Raw genomic sequence first — 22,341 nt, 5'->3', positions numbered from 1 at the left:
GTTTGGAAGAACACTGAAAGCTAAATTACAGAAACTGTTCTATACTCAGAGATCACTGAAAAGGTTTTTATGGGAAGAAAGGAAGGGACCTCCCTGTGCCTCTTCACACTGCGCAGACATGTCTGTGATTTAGAGGAATCATGATAACATTTTTGGACCATTATAAGAACATATTTGGAAGCAGAAGAAAAGGTATATAGAGACCTCCTACATTTTTAAGACATTGAGAAGAACAAGAAAATCACTGTTTTTAGGACAAGAATTTCTTGTAAAAATGCAGATTACTTTTAAGTTTGAATTGCTTCTTTTGATAACATTTAGTACTTTATATATACAATGTATTAATTTCCATTGATAATTCTGACTGCATTTTTAATTCAGGGTAAATTTGTAAAGGAATTATGTGAAACAATCATATTTATGTAGATTTACAAAGTTTTCACAATGTCTATTTCACTCTAAGAGTAAAAAGGCAGTAACTTTCATTTTAATTTCAAAACAAATAAGCATAGATCTTCAAAAATACTTTTCTAATACCCATTTCATTTATTGATGCATTTAATTCACTTTTCCATTAAGTAATTGAAATGCTATATTATTATCAATCAAAAACTAAATTCATATTGTGCAATCCTACTTATACATTTATTTTACCTTAAAAAGCGTACAATTGTCACTCATCTCAATTGAGAAATTAAGACTAGCCATTTCACATTTGCAAATCACTGAAAACCAAGTAGAAGACACATCATAAGAATGTAGGATTCTTACCTGATAATCACAGTGGTTGTTCCCTTTCTTCTGTGAAAATACACAGAGCTCCCTTGCATGACTCAGCAGAGGATGCCCCCAGGGAGCTTTTCCTTTGTGGTCTCACGGCCTCACCAGGAGGGAGCTCAGCTTCCTTCACACTGCTCAGTCCTTCCTGCCCAGGTGTGCAGCAGCACAGTGGAAGTAGCAGGAACCTCACAGCTGGGCGAAGGACCCAAACCAGGTGTGAGCTAGAATGGGAGTGGGTGACCCCAGAGGAAGGACACACTGACATGGGGAGGGCACTGATGACCTTGAAGACACTGTGATCAGTGCATGGAGGAAGAAACTCATACTTGCACATGCACACACAGATACAAATATGTTCCACATGTGAGTGACCTGGCATAACTCAGTGTGTGCTGGAGAACAATGGTGGTTTTTGGCAGCTGAGGGGGATTTTCACCTCGGTTCCTGTAGAGCTTCAGTTGTGAGAAATGCAGGTACTTTTAGACCTGGACACTAGTGACAGTCTCACTGAAATGTGAATGTACTTATTAGGACTATATCAAGATGCACTCCATTTGAATAGCATGAAAGGGAATTTAAGAAGTGTTCCCAGCAGCCCACGGTCACTAAATTACTGATGACTTCTGGGCAGGTCAGACTGAAAGTCGTGTGTCAACGGGGAGGCTGGAAAAGGAAGATGAGACAGCAGGCTGAGCTTCTACCCAGTGTGGAGCTGCTGGGCAGAGCAAGGCTCCTGGAGCCCAGCCAAGCGGAGTGCTCATGAGGGATACTGGTGTGCAGGTCACAGGTTTAGCAGAGGGAGTGTGCTGTTGAGGAGGGTGAAACATCACTGTTGCAGCAGGCTCAGGTGCTCAGTGCAAGCCTGAGGCTCAGCAATGCTCTGGGCCAGGGCAACATGGTTTCCATCAGGATTGGTCCTCGGTGTTGCAAGGATGTGTATGTGTGGGTGCAGGAAAGGTCCTGGATGCTATGGACGCCTCCTGCCATGGAAGGGGAGAATCAGACAGTAACTTTGGGAGGGAATTACCGTCCACATCTCTGCAGACCTTGACAGTTTTATTGAACAAGTTAGATCAGGTGTAGCAAAAGTGGATCAAAGATAGGAATGGGTTTAGAGATCTGGATCTTCTTGAGAATGATCAAGGTACTGATGGAGCTTCACTGGTAGATAACGTACGAAGATCTCCCAAGTTTCTAGTAAGTTGGACATTTGTGTGACAGAAGAGCAACAGATCATAACAGCAGAATGAAGCTTTTCTCAGTTCCACAATTCCTGCATGTTGTTTTAGCTCTGGAGCCCACAATCCATGATTCAAATCTCTGCAGTGTGAGGCAACTGAACCATTTCCTTCTGCAAGTTGTGGATGTCAGGTGTTTAGGCTCAGCATGCACATTACACCTAATGCACTGTCCTTCTAGGTTCCATGTCTGAGAGTGTTCAGTCATCTTCTTTGGAAAGGAAAAAGGCTCACAGGGTTAATCAATGTCAGGGAAGATAATTTGAGATTTTTCGGGTACACATTTGAATATGCTCTAAATGTGTAAGTTTCATTGTGATGTACATAGCATCCATATGACTGAAATATTGAGTTGATTCTGCTACTAAGATTATTAACAATGAATAATATAATGCAAGCCAAAATGTAAAAGACAAAGTGTTTGAATACTTTCCTTCTCATGCACTTTTGTGAGTGTCAAGTAATGTTAATAGCAAATTACAAAATATGGATTTGTTTTATTAATTAATCAATACTCAACCTACCAAGTGTTTATTACCTAAAATTTGGAAATATAAGAACAGTTTTCAGGTAATTTTATATACAGTTTAAAGCATTTTCCTAGTGTCAGATGAAGGACTTAAAATAGATTTCATTTGTTAAAATCACATTTTTCTCAGAACCTGTGCTTCACATGCAGTGTTGAAATGTGGGAGCCTCCCTCATCTCTTTCTACTGAGAGCAGCTCCTCTCTTTGAAGTCATGGACCATGGGAACATCACTCAGATTTCATTCTTTTAGGCCTCTTTGACCACATCACAGCCCAGGAGATTCTCTTTGGAGTAACTGTAGCAGTTATGGTCACCTCCCTCCTTGGAAATGGCCTCATAGTTCTCCTGATTCACCAGGACCCCGGCTGCACACACCCATGTACTTCCTGCTGAGCAAGCTCTCCCTCATGGACATGGTGCTCATCTCCACCATCATGCCCAAGATGGCGGCTGCCTACTTGTCTGGAAACAAGTCCATCTCCCCAGTGGGCTGTGGGCTGCAGATCTTCATCCAGACAACTGGAGGTGGAGAGTGCTTCCTCCTATCAGCCATGTTCTATGACCACTATGTGCCTGTGTGCCACCCACTGGGGTATGCCACCCTCATGAGCTGGCCATTGTGTCTGAGAATGGCTTTGGGATACTGGCTCCTGGGGTCAGCTGATGGCCTCATGCAGGCTGCTGCTTCTCTGAGCTTTGCCTTCTGCAACAGACATGAGATTGAGCATTTCTTCTGTGAGGCCACCACAATGGTGCACTTGGTGACACCTCTGCCTTTGAGTATGTCATGTACATCTGCTGTGTGCTGATGCTCCTCATCCCCTTGTCTCTCATCCTGATGTCCTACAGTCTCATCCTCATTGCTGTCCTGCATATGCACTCCACAGAAGCCTGCAAGAAGAACTTTGGCACCTGCTCCTCCCATTTGGCCATGGTGGGACTCTATTATGGTGCTGCCATATTTATCTACATGAGACCCAAATCCTACAGGTTAGCTAAACATGATAAGGTCATGTCTGCATTCCATACCATCTTCACCCCTATGCTGAACCTGATGATCTACTGTCTGAGGAACAACGTGGTCAAGGGAGCCCTGAGGAAGTGTCTGAGCCACTTAAGAAGTGACTTAAAAAGTGACTGATGGTGTGTTTATTTGTTAAAACATCAAACTCTGCATCAAGCATGTGTTTGAGTTTTTTTTGAAAACACTTAATTATATATGTATACACACACAAATATACACACCTTATATGCATATATCTGTTTTTTGATGTTTGCTTTGCAGTTTGGAGGAATCTGTTGGGTTTGGATTTATTTACTATGGTTTCACTACCATGTCAACTCGTGGTTTGGTAAAACTATACATCATAAATGTGATATAAATTTTTATGTAACTACCCATGATATACTTCTTTTAAAAATTAACTAAATATTAGAGGAATTAACTAAATATTTGAGGATTAATTATTGTCACTTTATAAATGAAGGTATAGTTTGCACACAGTTGAATGGCAATATGTGTTTTTCCTTCTAACAGTTTCAATGAGTGCCTGCACTTGGAACACACACGCACACACCACACACATGGACGGCATCAGAGACACAACTTCCACCTCCTCAGAGTGGTCTTCCCAATATTTTGCCAGTGAAAACCCACACCCAACACACAGCCACTGTCTGACTTCCACCAATATTCTTCAGTTCGGCCCTTCTAAAATGTCATCGTAATGCAATCTAACAGTAGATCTTTCTTGTATGTTGATTTTTCTTCTGTAAGGATTATAAGTTTACAATATAGCCCACATTTACCTTCCTGTCAACAGTTTGCACTTTTTTGTTCTTTTCAGTATTTCCTGTGTTAGTATGCTATATTACTGTTTGTGAGCCCATTCTTTTGCTGAAGGACATCTTTACTGCCTTTGGTTTGGAACTGTTATGACTAATGCTCCTACAAAACTCTCTTGTGTGACACATGTATTGCTTTTGGTGTCTACATGATGAACTTTTTGTAAAACATTTTGCAAGTTTGTGTAATTTTAGACTCTGGCCAGGAGTGAACACAAATTCCAGTTGCTCCAAATATTAGCAAACTCTTCATTTAAGCCAATTTTAATGAGTTTCTAGTAACATATGTTGTTTCTATTTGAATTTTCCCTACAAGTAAATTATTAAAGACTTAGAAATTAACTTATAGCATATTTGTATGTATTATTCTGTGAATTATTTTGATTTTTGAAAATAGAATCTACAGTTGCTTCAAAAGCAAATGCAACTATTGATTCAATAATAAAAAATATATGACTTTAAAAAGACTATTGATGTTTTTGTCAAATGCAGGTATATTTTTGGTTACTTCTCATGATTATGTATGTCCTGACATATCTGTTGCTATTCACTGAGTTAACTTTAGTTGTTTTAACTAATGTGATGATGTATGAAATGTCTCTCCTAACTTCTCTGTTCAGCTCGAGAGTATCAGTGTTTGCATCTTAGCTATGATTTATAATACATAATGGTATTGCATTGGGAAATGATGCCCCTGAATATGTGAAGGCTTTTCTTATAAGAAGTATTTTTGGCTGAAATATAAAATGATTTAAAATTAGAAAAATACAGGCAAAATAACCTTTTGTTAGCAAATTATTGAAAAAGTATAATTTTTAGTCAATAAACTTGACACTGTTAAGAGACTGTTGATTTTACAAAGGAAATAATTATAACTATATGTTCCTTTTATATCTTTCATAAATATGTATTTGTTAATATTCTAAGGACAAAGCAAGTGCATTAAAAATAACATATTTGGAGATGAATCATTTCATTCCTTTACTTCAACTATATTTGAAGCATCTCTGAGCCTTATTTCCTAAGGTTTCTCTTTCTTCACAACATTTTGGGGGAACTGTTCCTGCTTTCCTGTGGCATAAGAAGTAGAAGAGTCTGGAGGAGAGACTGTCAGGAAGTACAGATAGGAGACAGTGCTGCAGTCCTCAGTTATTTTGGAAATGCAGCTGAGTCTCACTACCATGTTACTCTGGCAGGGGCTTATCCTTACTCTCCTAAACTGTCCATACCTACATGCAGGATATTTTAATGTCAGGCGCCTGGTCCATGTCAGGGGGAGGTGGACAATGAATGGTTTCTAGACACACTTTTAATTATTATGAAAATTGGTTACCATCCTGACCCAGTAGCTTTTGTACCAATTTCTGGTTGGAATGGTGACAGAGTGCTTGAGCCAAGTGATAAGATGTCTTAGTTCTTTGAGTGAGAGGTCACTCATAAAGATGGCAATGCCAATGAAACCACACTGCTTGAAGCTTAGGACTGCATCCTGCCACAGTCGTCCAACTGATAGGCCTCTGCTGCTGCCCCTCCAGGATGTCCACAACATTGGTTGTATTGGTACCATCCCTGTGGGCCAAGTGGAGACTGGTGTTCTCAAGCCTGGCATGATGGTCACCTCTGCTCCAGTCAGTGACACAGCTGAATTAAAGTCTGTTGAAATGCACCATGAAATATTGAGTGAAGCTCTTCCTGGGGACAGTGAGGGCTCCAACATCAACAATGTGTGTGTGAAGATGTTCATGGCAGCAACATTGCTGGTGACAGCAAAAATGACCCAGCCATGGAAGCAGCTGGTTTCAGTGTGGGGGATTTTCCTGAGCTATCTAGGTCAGGTTGATGCTGGCTTTGCTTGAGCTGGACTGCCACACAGCTCACATCGCTTGCAAGTTTGCTGAACTGAGAGAAAAGATTGATCACAAGTGTGGTAAGAAGAAGGAAGAAGGCCTCAAATTCTTAAAATCTGGTGATGCTGCTGTCATTGACAGGGTTCTAGCCCAGTCAGTGTGTTTCCAGACCTTCTCTGACTCTCCTCCTCTGGGTCATTTTGCTGTTCACAATATGAGACTGAGAGTTGCTAAGGTGTCATCAAAGCAGTGGAAAATAAGGCTGGGGGAGCTAGCCAGGTTACCAGGTCTGCCCAGAGAGCTCAGAAAGCTAAAAGAATATTATTCCTGCCCTGCCACCCCAGGCTTCATCAGGCTGAACAGTGGTCTCACAGCTGTGTCTCCAAATGGCCATTTAAATTTAATAGTGAAAGACTGGTTAATGATGACACTGCATCATAAAACCTTCAGAAGGAAAGGGGAATGCTTTGTGGACTATTTGTGTGTGTGTGTGTGTCTGTGTTTGTGTAAGTTTTAAGTTATTAGTTTTTTAAATCAACACTTGTTAACAGAAACAACTTGACCAAAAATCTGACACAGAATTTTGAGACCCATTAAAACAAAGTTTAATAAAGAAAAAAAGGAGGAGGAGGAAGACTGGAGGCAGAAGTGTACAGGGAAGTGGTTTATTTATTTATTTATGTTGGGACAACAGATGCTTCTTCCTGATCTTAATCTCTCAGCCAAGGCTGAGCCAGGCTCTGTCTCCTCCCCTGCAACACCCAGACTCCTGTGTGGCCCCAGGGTGTCACACAGAAGTGACTCCTTCCTGCACCTTCTCAGGACACCCCAGGTCCCTCTATTCCTGCCGCCCTAGGTAAAGGTGGCAGTGCTATCCCCAGAAGCCCAGGAGACTTCAACAAGGTGGCACTGCCCTCCTCCTTCCCCTGATGTTCCCAAAGCGCTCAATCCCCTGTCCCCAGCCTGTGTCTTAGCACAGGCCCCCCAAGGTTCCCCAATCCTGGGGACTCTCAGGGCAGCAGCAGTGAAGAGGCTTGGGGTGCAGATGTCTGAAGCTCTGTGGTCTGGTAGGACAGTGTGGATGCAGCCAGAGTCCATCTTGTGTGGAGCCTGCTGGAGAGGTCATAGTGGGTAGAGAGCCCAGGGCAGCTGTGCAGGGCTGGGTGCTGCTATTCCAGGTCACAGCAGCTGGTGCATCAGAAAGTTCAAAGGAGCCTTGAGGGCCTCCTCATGCTGAAATACTCCAGAAGGTATTTCCAGTCCTCTCCTTGAGTGGCACTTTGCATTACTTGGTTTTGTTCTGCCCTAGCCTGAGTCTCTTTTCCCAATCAGTCTTCCTCTATACTTTCATCCTTTCTCCTCTCCTCTCTGGTACACAAAGGCTTAATTTCCTGTTCTGAGAATTCAGAGATATGAAGCCAAGCACAGCAGCTGCAGAAAGACTAACAGCAGCAGCAGGTTCTGTGGAAATCTTGTCCGAGGGCTCACTATGTGTGGATCTGGGCTCTCCCTGGAGCACGGTGATGCATCTGTCTTATTGGAGAGTAGCCCTCAGGTGGAGTCTGCTGTCACCTTGGTGCAATGGAAGACTGTTTGTCATTACTTAGTAGAAATTCTTTTCAGTTATAATTTGCAACTGATCAGTATTTTATGTACAGAGGAGACAGAGAATATGTTTTCTCTATATTGTGCTATATAAAAAGTGCTTATTTATCCTTTATAAAAGAACTAAGAAAGAGCTAATTTTTAATTTTTAAACATAAATTTTGATGGAATAATTCACCAATTATTAGGCTACACACTGATCCTATCTATTATACAATATTCCATATCAGTTACTTAAAATAATGATCTTATTCCACACACATTATGTTCATTCCATGTATGATTTCTGCTTCTCTCATTAGTCTGCAGTGCCACTGAATGCATTACTAGTAAAAATAAATTTTTTTTGATCATTTGCTGACTATCCCAATAAGTCTAATACTTGAAATTTTTATGACAGAACTTATAATGATTGTACCATGCAATTCATTGACATTGAAGGTTTATTGAAAATTCACAAACTAAAAGTACATTTTTATATAATGTAAAATATTCAGATAAATGTACTATTCTCCAGGAGTTTCATATCCAGTATTTTTGAAGAAAATCATTAACAAAAGTCAATTTTATGTTTTTTTAATCTTTTACTTGTCTTACAGTTAAAAGTTTTTACAGAAATTGTACCATGATTATAGAAGAGTAAATAAATACATTTAATGTGCAGTTGAAAAGATATTAGTGAACAAGAGCCCCTTACTAAAAGCATATTTTGTATGATTTATCCAGAGGAGGAGATGTCTCTAGTAAAATTGTGTAATTATGACTAAGTTAATAAATATGTAGAGCATTTTAAGCCCCACATAACTACCGAATGATTGACAGACTTGGGGGTGTATGCAGGCCATGATTAAGGGATGCGCTAGGAAGTGAGGGTGTGGCTATGTCTACAGCTAGGACTTGATTCAAAGCAGGGCAAATGGTTAATGAAGCATTTTCACAGTCTTACCTGGGGACAGCTTGATTCCCTAAGTGGAACAGATAACATTGCATCCTATGTCATTTCATCCATGGGGATCAAGCAATGAGAAACAATGTGGCTGCCCAAACAAACCAGTGGGACTGATTGCCTAAGTAATGAGGAGAGCCTAAGTTGAATCCTCCCTTCTTCTTTCTTCCCTCTGTCTCTGTCTCTATATCTCTGTCTGTGTGTCTGTCTCTCTCTCACACACACACACACAAACACATACACACAAATTTTGAAATCCTCCCTCCCCTTTTCCTCCCTCTGTCTCTGTCTCTCAAACACACACACACTAATATTTAATCACATACAGTAATTTGAAAGACAGTATACACATAGACAAAATGATTGTGTTCCACTCAGTTTCATTGTATTAAAATTTCTTAGTATGAAATGAACTACAGGAGTCAATGTAATGTTGTTTTACAACATTATAATATCTTTCATAAAAATTTCAAGTATCATACTTAGTAAATTGTGACCAACTGATTTCAAAAACTTGGTGATGGTACTGTAATTCTTTCAGGCACATTGCAATGTAACACAAGAAACAGAGTTCAAACACTGAGTTGCCATAATAGTGTAGAATAAACTCATGGCTTTTTTAAAGTAGTCACCATGGAGTGTGATATAATAGATGTAATAATAGGAGTATAGCCTAGGAATTGGTGTGCTATTTACTGAAATTTACATTTGAAAATGATACATTGTTGTTCTCTGATGTATCATTCTTACTTCACAATCAGAGGCTTGTTTCTCTAAAATAAAATGGCTATTTTAAGTTCAAATAAACAGTTCACATGGATAATAATGTATGCTGGTATCATTGTAGACTGAACCAAGTGTTTCTTCCAAATTCTGAAACTTTACTGAAATATAAAGATGTGGAGAGACTCTTTGAAACTGTAAGAACTTCTCAAAAGCCATGCATTCAAAAGATTGTTGAAAAAGTTAAAGCAAAATTATGGGAAAACATGTTGTCTGATTAGCCTCAAATCTTATAGAAAAGATACAGGTGAGAAATGTATGCTTCACCTATTTTCCTTCTTAGCACTATTAGCAGGAAACATTTGTACCTGGATGGGGAAACAGATTTTCCTTGGGGAACAGTTCTGCACATGTTGTATGATGCAGCTTTTCTCCACGGTAAGAGTTACATTGCCAGAGCACTCTGCTTTGGATTCCAGTGTAGATTTTATCCAAAGTCCAGAAACTCTTGCCTGGCGTTGAAGGCACAGTGTGATAATTCTACCATGCTGGTGGCTTATTTTCACAGTGACTGTACAGAGTATTATAAAACACCACTGAAGAATATTTAGATGCCCCAAAGAAGCACATATATGATGGTAGAAGATACCTAGTGAAATAAGAAATAAACTATGGATTGTTTTCAATAAAGAAAAAATATAAATATAGTTGTATAGAAAACATGAACTCTATAAAATATAAAATCAGGTAAAGTAGCAGAAGTGGAAGATCGATGAATGCTTGAATTGCTGGTATACCTGTGGCCATAAGAATAAATGAAATGTTCTTATAATAAGCAATTAATGAAACTTACTCTGGGCCAGAGATTCTGTAAAAATTGTGAATTCATTACTAAAGGGACCTGGAATGACTGCAATAAAGTAAATAATGTATTTAAAAGAAAAACCAGAATTATAACATTGTTCCAATGAGCAAGGGAAAGTTAACAACTTTGAGTAAAATATTGTTGAATTAGAATTGACAGTCATTTTCATTAATTTTGAAAATTCACTTATGTTCATCAGGTTACACGAGGCACTATGCCCCTAACTCTCCATCTGTGTCTATGATCACACAGCCCAGAGCTGTGGGCCAGATGGTGTGCACTTGCATGAGTCTGCACCTCACTCATGTGCTGCTCTCCAGACTCTGAAACCAGAGCAAACCATGGCTAACATGCAGGACAAAATAGGATTGAGCTTCACAGTGAAGAGTCACTTTTACACACCAGAAATACAGTGAACTACAAGGCACTTATATTTCACTAATATCATCTGCACATTAATTTCCCAAAAAGTGAAATTAAAAATTATTATAGTCAAATTTGTGAATCACTGCAAAGAAAGGGTCCAATATTTTGTTAATTTTTGGTAATCAGAGCAGATATTGAAGGACAGAACTCTATATCAGTATATGTTACATGTAATCATTTATCTGTGAATACATGCATGCATGTAAATATACATATATATGTGTGTGTGTATAAAGGCAGATATCATAGACAGAGAGGGTGTGTAAACATTTAAGTCACCACAATATAAATATTAGTAACATGAAGACTTAGGATTCCCCATAAAAAGATTAATGCATTATAGTTCAATTTCTATAAGAAAGAACAAAATTAAATATTTTCTTAAAGATGTATTGTTATTCTGATTAAATATACATGATTTCTTATATATAAATATGTTTATTTAACACTATAAATATTTTTGTAACATTTTATCACATCATTTTCAATCCCTTAGAATTCCTACATTTCAATTTCTAAAAGTTTAGATTTCAAAAATTTATTTATGAACTAAGGTCCTTCTCAATATATATTTACTTACTCACTTTTTAAAATTTTATTTTATGAATAAAATAAAACAGAACAAAATTTCATAGCAAAATAAGAAAATAACAATGATAATACACTGTGTATCATAATCTTCAAAGTAGTTCTTTAGAATAAAAGACATAGACAAATAAGATTCTGCCTCACAAAAAATAACAGACAAAATTTTAAAAACTTTCTTTTTGGTAAATTAAAAGAAACTAATAAAATAAATGAAATAAATTAGCATATAAAATATTTTTTTTAAATGGAATAATTTGGAGAATTATTTGAACTTCTTTCTACTTCCTATTTATGTCTTGTATTTTGCTCTCATTCTCTCTTTCCATATATATATTTTTTCTCATATAAGAGAAATCACAAGATATTTAAGCTTATGTGTCCAACTTATTTCATTTAATATTGTGTCTCAAGTTGCATCCACTTACATTTGAATGCTTCCAGGTCATTTTCCTTTTAAAGAAATTCTCCTACATTTTTGGTGGGAGTGTAAAATAGTACAACGACTATGAAGTTCAATGCAATGATTCTATAAAACACTAAAAATATAAGTTCCATTTGGTCCAGTTATTTCTCCTTGTAGGTAACTTATCGAGAGAGTTAAACTCACCATACTGACACACACGCATGTCCATGTTTACAGCACACAACTTATGATACCTAGATCTTGGATGGAGTGTACATATGTGCTACAACAAATGAAAAAATATGAAAAAAATTTATTCACTTTTTATAGTAGGACCAGATCACAAAGAAGTAGTAGCAGTGCTCTCCAGACCACAGGCTCAAGAGAAAATCCAACTTAGTATGATCAACTCATTCTATTCATTAATTCGACAGATAATACTGAACCACTCTTATGAACCAGGCAATGCGCTAAGCATTTGGCTTCCACCAGTGAATACAGCAAAGGTATTCTAGGTGGAGAAAATGACAATAGGAATAGACCCATCTCATGTTTATTATTTAATATGATAGAAGATGGGATAGAGCAGGCAAAATATGAAATGGAGCAGATTCAGAGGACCAAGAATGTTAGGGTTCAAGACTTTCAAAGGAGTGAAGGGTGGGCCACTACAGGCCACATCTGAGAGATAACTGGAGCAAAGTTCACAGAATTCACTATTACCTTGAGATTCAATGTAGAACCAAGGGTGGATTTAACATGCTAACTCTCTCCAGGTGACTGACACCCATAAACATCCATTCTGTAAGTTTGGCATGCATAAAACTCTCTAATAGACCTTTGATGTTGATGTAAAATACTTTAGAATGTCTCATTTTGTTACATAGATCCATGGGAATGAGTTTGGGATTTATCTACTTTTCATCTTTACATTTTCTCTTTAGCTAAAACATGGAAATGCAAGATGAGCACTGAGAATCAGATGTCCAGCACTGATTTCATTCTTCTGGGACTGTTCTCTTCCTCCCTCACCAGCTTGATCTTCTTCTCTTTTCTGTTCATTGTTTTCATCCTGACTGTCACAGAAAATGTGCTCCTGACCCTCCTCATCCGCAGGGACTCCAGCCTCCACTCCCCAATGTACATCCTACTCAGTCAGCTCTTCTTCATGGACACCTTGCAAGTTTGCAGCATTGTCCCCAAAATTATCACAAACTTCCTCTTTGGCACCAGAACTATCTCCTTTGGAGGCTGTGGATTCCAGCTCTTCTTGTGTCATCATGCTTGGTGGCGAGTGGCTTCTCCTGGCTGCCATGTCCTATGATCACTATGTGGCCATCTGCAACCCCCTGCGCTATGCCATACTCATGAGTGACAGAGTCAGCGTGCTCCTGGCTGCAGGAGCCTGGCTGATTGGGACCCTCACCTCCATAGTCCACACAGCCTATGTGCTCCACTTTCCCTTCTGTGAGCCTAGGGTGATCAATCACTATTTCTGTGAGATCCCTGCCTTGCTGAAGTTGTCCTGTTTGGACACATCACACTATGAACAAGGACTTGATGTAAGTGGCATTATTTTCCTGTTGATTCCTTTCTCCATGATCTCTGTATCTTATGTCAAAATTTTGCACACTGTCTTGCAAACCAAATCCTCAGAGGCCCAGAAAAAGTCCTTTTAGACCTGTTCCTTCCACATGGTTGTGGTTGTCATGTACTATGGGCCCTTTATTTTCACATATATGAGACCCAAATCCTACCACACTCCATGCCAGGATAAGTTCCTGGCCATATTCTACACCATCCTCACACCCACCCTCAACCCTGTCATCTACAGCTTCAGGAATAAAAATGTTCTGAAGGCAATGAAAAACATGCTCAAATGTATTCCCCTGGCTAAAAAGCGAATCAGGAATAGTCTTCTACTTTGAGTTTTCTCTTCTTTTCATATCTTGTAACTCCAGGATATTCACTAAGTTTGCCTGGAAAGACAATCAAACCTTCTTTCTTGCTTTCAAAATAAGTGTGCTGTTGAGAACCTTCCTGACAATAAGTAAACAATAAATATGTTATTTTTGTAAATGCAAACCTCTAAAACTGTATTCTTTCTTCCTGGTACTAATTGTGATGTACTTATGGTAAGAGCTGATCCAAGCTTTATAACTAGCTTCCACTAAATTTATAAGAACTTCAACGGATTATGTTTTAAGAATTTCTCACACAATCTTTCTATGTGAAATATGAATTCTTATTCTGTCTGCATATTCAACTTATATCTAATATGTACTCAGATCTCAGCATGCATTATTTTATAGGAAACTTACAATAAGTCATGTGAATTATGTCACATAATATGCAGTGTCCTCGAATTACATTAATGAAAATTTATATTCTCTATAAAAGGAAGAGTACAATTAAATCTTGTCTTATCCCTGGTGACTCTTCTTTTAAGTTTGATTCATATTTCTGTAAATGTATACAATATTATATTTATAGATTTATCTATGGATAGACAGTTTGCTTTGCAATTAGACGTCCTGAGTATCTTTTGCTTTTATGAACTCAGGTGTGTATTTGACCATGCATTTGCAAACAACATGCCCATCTTCTTTGACAGGTTCCAGTGTCCCAAACATCTTCCCACAGCTAGTGACTCACTGCCTCTTCCCCACATAGCCACTCCCATAGCTCTTTCTTTCCCCACCTTGCAGAGTTAATCTCAGGGGAGGAATTCATAGGATCTTTTCATCTTCTAGACTGCATGTGCATTGCATAAATACTGCACAAAGAAGTCTAGAGTCTGAGTGTATTAAGTTATAATGTGTGGTGGGCAACATGTGCTACATGTGTCAGCAGACATATCTTTTTTCTTTAATGCCATATGTCCTCATCTCTGCTAACTCTAAATTGAGTTCATCTTATTCTGGCTGGCCTTCACTGAAAACGGCAAATTAATCAGCACTATTTTCATGTTATCTGGTTTACTATCTCATTGCTGCACCTTTGTCTCCTAGGCAAAAGCAAAAAAGGAAAAGTTGAATATCTTGCTAATCACCACATTGCACATTCCCCAGCCTTCTCCAAAGTGCTGGATCTTTTCTATCTTCTTCTTCCTTCAAAGAACGTACTTTTAAAATTCCCAGTACATAATCAGAGAGAATTTGGTTCTATCTTCAGTATGATACAACTATTAGGTAGGAAATTTTACAACAAAGTTACACATGTTCAGAGAATTAAGTTACAAAATAGGGCCACAGTTAATAAAACTATATTGTATGAAGCATCTTTGTTTAATAATTATACTTGTATATTTTATTCACAAAACATTACTGTGTGTGATAGCCATTTTCCTATCAACTTATACCCTAGAGAACCATGTTAGAAATGCCAAATATGGATTGCAAAATTTATTTTAATCAGTAAAATGAGAAGTCATTTTTAAGCCTGCATTGGAGGCAAGGGCTGATGTAACAGCCCCAGAAGGCTCTGGTGCCCCATGGTCAGCAGGAAATGGCCTGGTGGCTCCAGACTTCTGTGTCAGAGTCTCTGTGGGCTCCTCCCTTTGGGATGGCACAGAACCATTGCAGGAACCTCCATTGTCTTGGCCCTGCACTGAAAAGCCAGGGTGAGGCAGGAATAAGGTCTGTGACAGCAGTTTCCACCACACCACATTCGGTTGTCTAGAACTCAGCAGTGCCTCAGTCCTGCATCAGTGGTGAGCTGAGAATGGTAAGGTTTGATGCAGAAGGGACAAGGCCACTTGGGTGCTGTGTGACCCACAGGGAAGCAGAAGGTATATTTCCAGCCATCAGGACCTCACAGACTGGCCAGGGAGGGGAAACTTGGGAGAGGTGCTTATGGAGGAGGAATATGGAGATGATGTTGCATGCAAGGTAGGGGCACAGGGGATCAACCCAGGATGCCATTGTATTTTGGGTCTGAGTTGCTGCTGCTGGTGGTGACACTCACCACTGGGGCACTGACTGGGCAGATGCAACTCACTGGAATGCAGTGACCTCACCCTGAGACACCAGTCACACTGCAGATGGGGGCAGCATGCATCAGGCCCACTGTCCTGCTGTCCTGGGCAGTTTACAGGGAGATGAGAGAAAATTCCCAGTGTCCCATGAGGGAGATGTTCTAGTGAAGGGCTAGCAGGAAAGGATGGGGCTCAGTGGTGGCCGGGTGGACAGGACAGGAAACCCAGGGCACTCAGCATGTACACTGCAGCTGAGTGGACTCATAATCACCAGAGGCAGGAACTGCATAGGGAAATTGCTGGAGAATATGGGAAGTGCCATGGAGCCCAGCTGGATGGCAGTACCCTGTCACATAGCTGGACCCGTAGGGAGGCTGCTGCAGATTAAAGTAAGCATCGCTAATGTCACTGGTTTGTGTGTCCCCTCACATGCCCAGCAGTGCAAGGGACAGGAAGACCCTTCCCACAGGTGGGGTGAGCCTGCTAGTCCCCTTTCTGGGAGAAGTCAGGAAGCACTGGTGCAGATGCTTCATTCCAGTTCCAGTCCCTTAGAGTGTTCCTTTGACTTGGCAAGCAACTTCGGAAGACAGAAGGGAGTTTCAGGGACATTGGGCTAAATCCCTAGTTTTTCTCTGAGAGTATACACTATATCACTATTTTATAGATGATACAGAGTGCTCCAAAGAGTCACAAGGGAAGAATACTTAATTACAACTGCCAGTGGCTGGTAAATGTGAAAGTGTGAGCAGATGGGGTGACCACCTCTAGCAGGAGGAGCATGGCTCAGCCCTCTCACACACAGCTGTGTGGATGTGAGAGAGAAACCTAACTATGCCTTCTCCCCAGATACATCATGTCCTCTGCCCCTCAGAGAGCTCCACAAACAATGGACTTAGCAGGGTGTGAGTCCATTACATAATTCTGATCTGCGGAAGTGTATTCCATTACATTTTATTCACTTTTATTCTATCATATTCTCAACCTCTCTCTACTAGTGGTCTCTACAAGTACTACTTGTCTCAGAGTACTTGCCAGTACCAAGTTCTGGTGTGTGTGTGTGCGTGTGTGTGTGTGTGTTTGCCTGTTGTTTTATTAACTGTCTTTTAATTTCCAAAACATTATGAGACACTTGATATGATAGAAATTGATTTCAGATCAATTCATTCCAGAATACTGCATTTTACCAAATTTAGGATCTTATTCCTCTTTTGAAAAATTAGGAAATAAATTGCTTATGTTGCTAATTTCTGAATGTAATCATGTGAGAAAATAACAAACTCAATCCTAGGTGAGGCAGAGTCCTATATATTTACTGTACCCCCTTCATACCAAGTCCATAAATTCCTCAACTTTATAAAATCTACATTTAAGGCAATTCAGTGTTCAACATCTGCCTCTCCCAAATAGTTCCAATGTAGGTCAGAGAACTATGAGCAGCAGCAGGATGGTCATAATCTGTTGGTCACCAACCCAGGAAATACCCCTATTTGAAATTATCTCATAGAACTTAAAAGTATTGACACCAACTGGGTCATTAATATTAATTGCTTCTATTTTATAAAAAAATTAAAAATAAATTGTCACTTCATAGTTCAAAATATAATGGAACACATCAGAGTTAATATTTTCTAGGTTTCAAATATAAAATGCCTGTCACAATAATTTTTTCAGAGAAGAATTTAGTGTTATTTTTGTCTTTTCACATGTTACAGTTAAAATTATAAAGTCAGGAAATAATGTAGGACCAAATCAGAAATGTTGAGCACATGAATGTGCAGTTACATGAATCTTCAATGAAAATGTAACAGATAGATTGTATTATTCATTTGTATAATGAGTACTTGGGAAGAGAAAGGAAAATATTTCAAGTCTAAGTAAGTTAAAATTAGTGGATACATAGGGGACTTCATAAATCTTGACTAAGAACAAGACAAATGATAAAAAATTAAGCTTGGGATCAGTGGAAAGTAAATGGTACCACAGGATTTATTTCTCCTTGGAGGAGATATTGTGATATCATCATGTTTAGAGGAAGAGAATAATTTCAATCCAGGGTGAATTTGGTGGAACATTTGCACAAAACAAGTCCAGACCGCACTGGTTACCAATTGAACATGTATGTCCAAAAGATTTCCATCAATAAGTTCAAGCATTTTGTCTCGAGTTATAAAACAGTTGCATTCATTAAATTAATTGATTATGAGCCAAATAGTTCATTTGTAATTTGTCATTGCAGTTTTCAAACTGTGTTGCCATATACAACTTTTTTAAGTGATTCAATTTATTTACATCATAAAACAGGCAAAACTAAAATATATTTCTAAAGATGGATTATTGGTTGTGACTGACTCAAGCCTTTGATTTTCTCTGATAAAGTATGACTAATGTTTCAAATCCCATACACAGGCTAAGCTAAGTTTTGTTATTTTACTACTTGTTCATATCTGCACCGAGGAAGCCTACAAATAATCATTTCTTCAGATCAGGTCAACATTTTAGAGATGGTTTTGTAGGACTATATGGTGTTCATACAATGACCTTGGATGGACATTTTTTTCAAATGAGCAGATCAATAGCTTGACTTTGGCATGGCCAGTGAGCATGACATGCTGATCTCCTGTCCAGCCTGAGCCCATAAGCCATCACATGAGTTGTATTAACTATTAAAATTGTCCTTGCACTATTTTGTAAATGATATAATAATAAGTTAAAATATAATAAGGGGAATTTTGTTACTTATATACTACACACATTCCATATCTTGTCTGTGGCCCCACACAACTGCTCTTTACTGTGACTCAAGTCAGTCAAAACTTTGGATGTGCCTGGAAATACAGCTGATATGCATGATCTCGTCAACATGAAATATGAAAGCATGGAGTAGAACCTTTAGGAAGAAACGAGCTTGCCTGGTGTTGAAACATTTCCCTCACATTACAGAATTAACTGATTTGCAGGAAGAACAAGACATTTACTGAATAAGGTTGATGGCCAAATCCTGCACAGAGCATCTCTGTCTCCTACCAAGTTTACAACTGAATGAAAATGGAATCAGGAACAGAATCACTGCACATCTTGTCTGAAATCACATAAATAAACTTGTCTACTGTAAACAGAAAGTATAATATTAACAGCAAATGATGGCCATGCTCGGGGTACATGCCTCTTTCCAGAGACACAGGTGGCTGAAGGATGAGGATTGTAAGAGCTAAGCCAGTTTTCACAAATTAAGCAGATCCTGTCTCAAAATTTAGAAATAGTAAAAATAGTTATATAGAAAGCAGCCATGTAGCACAGTGCAGAGCACTTTCCTAACTTGTACAAGGTCCTGGGTTGCATCCCCAGCACTGCAGCAACAGCAATAGAAGGAAGGATGGCAGGATCTCCCTGGGGTATGGAGAATCCTGTCTGCAACTCCCCAAGCACACTCAACGCCCAGTATGTGCCTGAGAGTTGTCCTGCAAAGAGGCCACTGGTGCCTCACTTGGTGTCACATCAGAGCCAGGAGGACACTTGGTGACCTTGGCCCTGTGGTATCCATGGCTATTGGGTGGATACGTGCCCTTGATTCACCCACCAATCCCTTCTCAAGTGAAAGTCTTCCATAAAAGACTCTGCTTATGTGCTTAGGCTGTGCCTTAGACAGCTAAGAGTTTATTTGAGCCCTAGTATGGATACTGGAACTTCTATAGTCTAAGATGTGGCTAAAGTGAGAAAAGAGAGAGGAAATACAAAATAAAGTTAAATGTTCCCTATTCCCTCTGCTGAATCAGGTCTATGTCCTTTATTTGGGGGTATTATGAGTAAAATTTGGGAATATATGAGAAGTGTCACTTTCAGCATAGATGCTGATCATTTAAGGACATGTGATTAAGTGAACAATCTAGGTAAACTAAAGCCAAATTTTTACACAGCTGTAAACACAAACACACATATATACACACAGGCACACACACTCACACACACTGTCATCATATTTATTAGGTCCTATACCCTTCTCTCTTCCTTTAGGGTGAACTAAGTCCCAAGCCCCAGGGCCCAGGCCACACCCCTGTGGGGCCTGTGGGACAGGCATGAGTCCATCAGGCCAAGGCTTCTGCACAGCACCAGGTCCTGGCTCAGACTCCTCAGTTGCCACCTTGGGAGGTGTGAGCACTGGGTCAAGACTGCTCAGAGCAGAGGGAGGCACTCACCTGAGCTCATGTCTGGGTTGGGTCAGGTGGATCAAAGGATCCTCAGAGGCAGAGGCATCCCTGGGACTTGGACCCCAGCCCCTCAGTGTCACCAACGCACATCTGTGTGACTTTCTGTCTGGGCTCCTCAGTGATGAATGTGACTCTAATGGACATTGACGTGGCCCACTCTGATGTGTTCTTTCCCACAGGAATCCTCTGTGATGCATCCACACCCCACACCTCATAAAGGGCCTCAACCCCTCTGCAGCCCAAAGTGTCCTGTGCTTTGGGGAAGAACTGAACCCAATGCTCTGAGTGCACTCATTCATGTTCTGGGTCAAAGGCAGAGACCCCAAGCATAAAAGCAACCTTTAGAGTGCCCAATGTGGGACAATTTAGAATTTCTGATTTTTAAATCACCTGTGAAGTGACAGTAATGAAGAGTGAGGTAGTTACAAAAAGATACAGGGACAAATTGAGGAGAATGTGGAGCCCAGGAAAAAGAATCACATAAATGTTTGTATTATTTTCCACAAATGTGCTAAAACTATTCAATGGAAAAAGTATAATGTTTTCAATAAATATACTAGACAAACTTGGTATTAACATGAAACAATTCAATTTCAACCATTCTAATATATATATATATATTTTTTTTTCTGAATGTGGGTTAAAGCCTTGAATGTAATAATGAAAGATATGTAACTCAAGAGAAATACAGTCTTCATATAAAATCTTATTTACATTGAGTTTAGCAAAGACCTCATAGATAAGACATCAAAAACACAGGTATAAAAATAAATACACAATACTTTGTCAATTTAAAAAAACAAACTCCCTAAGGAACGCTTTCAATAGTGTTCTCCATGGACATGGAGAATTATTTGTATAAATTATAGGCATAAACATCAACAGTATCTAAATAACTTCCTACTAAACAGCAGCAGTGACTAGAGAAGCAAGTATACAATCTTTATAAATAGAGAAAAGGCTGGGTGTAGCTCAGTGTTAGGGCACTGGGGCTGCAGGCATGAGCCTCTAGGTTCACCACCCTGCATCGTCCAAAACTAGGTATATGATTTGAAGGGACATCTTTCTAAGGAAGATGTACACATGACCAACAAGCACATGGGAACATGGTCAACTCTTCCAGAAAACTGAAAATGGGAACTTCATTAAGATAAATCTTTCACATCCAGTTGGAAATCTACCATTAAAAAAGAAAAGAAGAAAGAATAAAAGAAGAGGAAATACCAGGTGTTGTCTTGGGTGACAAGAGTGTTGGCGAGTTGGAAGAATCTTGGTGCATTTCCAAGGGGAATTTAAAGTGTGAGACCTTGTGAAAATGGTGCGGCAGTTCCTCAACACATTATGCATATAAATATCACATTTTAAAGCAATTCCAGGTCATTCAAGAATTGGCTCTCAAAGTAATGTTGCTGCACCGATGTTTATAATAACATCAGTCACAATACCCAGAACCTGGAATCCAAACTGAAGCCTGAAGAAGATGAATGAAAAGTACATAAACTATGTACATCCAGTGGGGAATTATTTGGCCTTCAACAGGAATAAAACTGTGACACATGCTCTAAGGATGAACTTTGAGAACATTATTCTAAGTACAATAAATCAAACTAAGAAAGGCAAATATTGGATGATTCAGTCTGTGTAAGAAACAGAAGAGGTAACTCGTAAACTCCGAGTGACAGAGTTAACAGGACTACAGGGATGGAGAATGAGCAGCTTCTCTCTGTGTTGTGAATTTGAACTTTGTATGATGATAAGTTTGGGGACTCCTTGGTGTTGATGGTTGCACAAAAATGAGACTCTGCTGAATGGAATTGAACAGCACCACCGCAAATAATTAAATCATACATTTTATTTAACATATTATGACAATAACAAAGTTAGGAAAAAAATAAACCTATACTAAGGCAGTAGGATCACTTCCCAGGAAACTTCCCATTAGTTCAGTTATTAGAGATCATGAAAAAGACATCGCAGAACTTTAATGTTTTATCTGCAATGAAATGTAATATGGATATTTCCTAAAATGTGTCCCACCAAAGCGAGGAATGGTAACTCTTTGTTATCCATTTTAATACTTAGTATGTTTTCTATGACATAATAATTATTACCAACATGAAACCAATTTGATCATAAATACTACATAAAGCAAGTTAAAAATAAATCCTCAAATGCCAGAAGTTTTAAGAATTTACTGCACTGTAATGCAGTAAATTCGGTACCCAGTAAACTCAAAACTGGCAACTCCATGGAGACACATTCTAGCGATGTGTGGGATGGATAAGGAATATTTCATCACAGGTCCCATCAGACTGAGATACAGTGACCCTGGGAGAGTCTGAGTAGAATACCGGGATCTCCCCA

The 22,341-nt window shown here is 39.1% G+C and overlaps 3 pseudogenes; all 3 read left to right on the top strand.

Annotated features, from left to right (window-relative positions):
• The first annotated feature begins 2,759 nt into the window (after nucleotides 1–2,759).
• LOC106008704 (olfactory receptor 2T8-like) lies at nucleotides 2,760–3,689 on the top strand (annotated as a pseudogene).
• A 2,022-nt stretch (nucleotides 3,690–5,711) lies between these two features.
• Nucleotides 5,712–6,681, top strand: LOC101718035 (elongation factor 1-alpha 1 pseudogene; annotated as a pseudogene).
• A 5,983-nt stretch (nucleotides 6,682–12,664) lies between these two features.
• LOC106008705 (olfactory receptor 2AJ1-like) lies at nucleotides 12,665–13,724 on the top strand (annotated as a pseudogene).
• The last annotated feature ends 8,617 nt before the right edge of the window (nucleotides 13,725–22,341 follow it).

This window comes from Heterocephalus glaber, unplaced genomic scaffold (genome assembly GCF_053883595.1).
Source record: "Heterocephalus glaber isolate CG9 unplaced genomic scaffold, H.glaber_assembly_v1.0 deba00001673, whole genome shotgun sequence".
Classification (NCBI taxonomy): Eukaryota; Metazoa; Chordata; class Mammalia; order Rodentia; family Bathyergidae; genus Heterocephalus; species Heterocephalus glaber.
Note: the sequence above shows the minus strand (reverse complement) of the source record. Positions and strands in the feature narration are given on the sequence as shown.